The sequence below is a fragment of the Equus asinus genome, chromosome 26, assembly GCF_041296235.1.
Source record: "Equus asinus isolate D_3611 breed Donkey chromosome 26, EquAss-T2T_v2, whole genome shotgun sequence".
NCBI lineage: Eukaryota > Metazoa > Chordata > Mammalia > Perissodactyla > Equidae > Equus > Equus asinus.
In genome coordinates, this window is record NC_091815.1 from 42,656,382 (window position 1) to 42,660,958 (window position 4,577).

The following is a 4,577-nucleotide window of genomic DNA, read 5'->3' on the forward strand; positions in this document are numbered from 1 at the left end:
AAGCAGGAGGTGAGATCCGTGCTGGGGACATGGAGGAAGAGGATGGAGCAGTGCCCATGGGTTCAAGCCACACCCAGGCCAGAAAGGAAAGTGGGGTGGGGGGCATGGCGGGTGGTGAAGGCTCTGAGAGGGCGCAAACCCCACAGGGAAGGAGGAGGGATGGAGGGGAGCACTACACTGAGGAAGAGTGGGCAGGCAGTTGTTTAATAATGTTTTTCGTAACTAAAAGTAGTTTATATTCACTTAGAAAAAGTTGAAATATACCAGAGAGCAAAGAAGATCATGAAAATGGTCCCTAATTCCACTGCCTCATGGCAGTGCTCATTCTAGGTGTTCACACTCAGGGTGTTTGTCTTATAAAGCTTCCAGAGAGACTATGTCATTTTGAATCATGCTCTTCTCACTCCCTCGTTTCCGTGTGTTATTAAAAACACAACATGTTTTTTAATGCCTGGGTGAAAAATTCCATTTTCTCGCAGGCACTGTCACTTCTGCCGAGCCCATATAGTTCCTTGTTCCCCCCACCCCCACAGTGCCCCGTGCTGTATGAATGCTCCTGAGCACACATTTCAGATGCAGCTCTGGCTATTTCCTCAGAATAAGTCTCCCAAAGTGGGATTGGTGAGTTTAAGGGAGCATGGGGTTTTTCTTTTTAATTTTTGTTTCTGCTGTAAAACGACAAATTATTTCATAGTTCTGGAGGTCAGAAGTCAGACAGTCTCACTACGCTAAAATGGAGGTGTCGGCAGGGCTGCGTTCCTTCTGTAAACTCCAGGGGAGAATCCATTCCTTGCCTTTGCCAGCTCTAGAGTTGGCCTGTGTTCCTGGGCTCATGGCCCCATCCTCCGTCTTCAAAGCCAGCAGCAGCCAGTTGACTCTGTCACACTGCATCACCCATCACCCTGGCACTCTTCTGCCTCCTGCTCCCATTTTTGAGGACCCTTGTGATGACACTGGGCCCACCTGGATACTTCAGGATAATCTCCCCATCTCGAGGTCAGCTGATAGGGCATGGGATTTTAAAATTCTCCATGGCTACATCAAAGCATTTTCCAGAAACATGGGGCCAGTCTGCCTCCCCTCCAGAATGACTCCCCAACAGTTAAGACACCCTAGATTCTTGTTTTCTACTGTCCTCTTCAGTTCCGGAGGCAGAACATGATTGTAGTGTTGTTTCTGTGGATGTGGTCAGGCTGAGCCCTCCTTCCCACATTCGCTCATGTTGCCTCCTCCTCCACGAAGAAAAGGGTATATGCCACCCCATTTGTCACTTCCTTGTGCATCTGGTCATTAGTGGCTTGAATTTTCATGTATTAGATCTGTTGATGTCTTCCATTGCTTTTCTTAGACAGTTTGCCCATTGCGTTCACCCGAGCCAGCTCAGCAGCCTGTCAACTTCCAGGGTAGGTTCCAGAATTTGCCTCTTCCCATTGGAACTGGGCCAGGCCACCCCTACTGTGGGACCCACTTGCTGCTTCCATTCCCTGGGCTGAGACTGGGCAAAGGCCTGGGGGAGGTGTCTGCCTGTCCCATTCCAGCTGCTTGGGTCCCCGTCGCATCTTATCTGATCCTCATGATGACCTCAGGAGTCTTTCCTCCTCCCCACCTGGGTCTTCCTTCAGGCCCCTTTAACTTTTTTTTTTTTTGAGGAAGATTGGCCCTGAGCTAACATCTGTTGCCAATCTTGCTCTTTTTGCTTGAGGAAGATTGTTGCTGAGCTAACATCTGTGCCAATCTTCCTGTATTTTGTATGTGGGATGCTGCCACAGCATGGCTTGACGAGTGGTGTGTAGGTCTGCTCCCAGGGTCTGAACCCATGAACCCCAGGCTGTAGAAGTGAAATTAATCAATAAGCCACTGGGCCAGCACTCCCTTTACCTTCTTTAGCCACTACCCCTTGGTTAAGCCTACTTGGGGCCAAGACACACTCCACCACCCTCAGCCCCAGAGATGGCCTGGTGATTAAAGAGCCAGGATTTGACCTGGGTCTGCCTGACTCTGGAAGCATCTGTGGGTGTAGTGTGTAAGGGCTAAAATTAAGGCCCAATATTACGTGCTGCCTTAACACCTGAAACCAGGAGAGTCTCGAAGGGCAAACAGCAAACTCCCCTCCCCACCTTGCTCCTACAGAGAAGAGCCCCATGTCAAACAGCGCTCCTTGGCCAAGGGACTGGGCGCAGTTCCTGCTTATCCCTGAGCAGCAGATTTCAGTTCCCTCTCAGCCTGAAGAATTATTCAAACAGGCTAGTCACATCCTGCAGCAGGAACCAGGGGCCACCTTGGCCTCTTGTTACTACAAAGCCTGCCTCCTGTAGTCTGTTCACTTGGTTCCCAAACGCAAGCCCCCTATGACCCTGCATGGCATGAGGTGTCCTCTTCCCCAGGCTGTGAGTTCATACATCTAATAGACTGCTGTCCATTTCATCTGTCCAAGGTCACGTGTCGTGTATTCATCCATCCCCAAAACCCTAGGGCCAGATGAATAGGAGGTATTATAATGGTGGGCCCCCTTGGTGCAGGCTGACCACTGTGGGAGCCATGATACCAGATGAAGGCACTCCAGACATAGGGCACCACATGCCCCAAGGTTTTGAGCAGGGCTGGAGCCTGAGTGAGGTAAGCAAGGCACCGCCTGAAGGGATGCCAAAAAACTCAGCCATCAAGACAGATAACAGTTTAGTGCAACATTCTAAAAAAAAAAAAATTAATGCAAATATCATAAAATGTTAAGTTTTAACGTAGAGATTTTTTTTTTTAAAGATTGGCCCCTGGGCTATCAACAGTTGCCAATCTTTTTTTTTTTTTTCTGCTTTATCTCCCCAAATTCTCCCGTACACAGTTGTATATCTTAGTTGCAGGTCCTTCTAGTTGTGGGATGTGGGATGCCGCCTCAATGTGGCCCGATGAGTGGTGCCATGTCCGCGCCCAGGATCCGAACCCTGGGCCGCTGTAGCGGAGCGCGCGAACTTAGCCACTTGGCCACGGAGCCGGCCCCTAACGTAGAGATTTTTAGCAGCTTTATAGAGATATAATTCACATATCATACAATTCACCCATTTAAAGTGTACAATTCAGTGGTTTTTAGTATATTCACAGAGTTGTGCATCCACCATCATAAATTTAGAACATCTTCTCACAACTCCTCCCAACTTACACCTATTAGCAGCCATCCCCAACTCTTCCTCCCCTCAGCCCCCGGCAACCACTAATCTCCTTTCTGTCTCTGTAGATATCTCAATGTTTCATTCTTTTTTTTGTTGCTGAATCATATTCCATTGTATGCACTTTCCACATTTGTTTATACATTCCTAAGGTGATGGACATTTGGGTTATTTGCACTTTTTGACTACCGTGAATAAGGCTGCTGTGCACATTCCCGTAGAAGTCTTTGTATGGACACGTTTTCATCTCTCTTGGGTATAAACCTAGAAGTGGAATTGCTGGCTCAGACATAACTTATGTTTAATCTTTTGAGGACTGTGTTCCAAAGCAGCTGCACCATTTTACATTCCCACTAGTAGGGTACAAGGGTTTCGATTTCTCCATATCCTCCCTAACTCTTGTTATTGTCTGTCTTTTTTTATTATAACCATGCTAATGGATGTGAAGTATAATGAAGAGATTTTATGGGATCCACCTTTCTAATCATAATCCAATAAATTTAGAAATAAGATGACAAAAAAGTAAACTATTTGACAATCAAGATAGTCTCCTGAAAAGAACTCTGGATCAAAGAAGGGTATCGATATTTCCCTACAAATTGACTCTTGCCAGGTGAATTTGCCAGGCCAAGAAGAAAATCCCAAATTAGACTGTGTCTTGCTGTATAATCTATTTGCTGGTTTTTGTCTTCCTGACAGCCAAAATTGAGTCTTTTGGGAGCTACAGAATTTGCTTTTTTCTCTTGTAAATGTATATTAGGGCTCTCAGGCCCAAGTCAATTTTAGGGTGTAGGAGACATTGTAGTAAAAGCCCAAAGTCATGAAACAATGGCAGAGTGAAGATGAATGTGGTTCCTAAATCATGTTGCCCAGCAAGTTCTCAGGCCTTTTCCTCTCAGAGTGAGGTGAGCTCAGTGTGGCCCATTTAGTGGAGAGCCTCTATGGACCCCATCTCTCTCCCAGCTCTGGCAGCTTGTTAACGCAGAAGTTTCCACAGGCAGGGACAGTACACAAACTTAAAAGCCCAATCCATGGGTTGGCTCCGTGGCCGAGTGGTTGGGTTCGCGCGCTCTGCTGCGGTGGCCCAGGGTTTGGATCCCGGGCGCGGACATGGCACCACTCATCAGGCCATGTTGAGGCGGCGTCCCACATCCCACAACTAGAAGGACCTGCAACTAAGATATACAACTGTGTACAGGGGGAGTTTGGGGAGATAAAGCAGAAAAAAAAAAAAAGCCTAATCCAATGACACAGAAAACAAAAGACCCAAAATCTAGCACTCTGAAAAGACCAGTAAATAAAATAGATTAAACCATTTTGCACCTGAGTGAAGAAATGAGAGCGGATGCTAAAGCATATGAGTCTAAGAATGAAAAAGGAGTAATATGTACCCACTGAAGAGATTTACATCAGAGA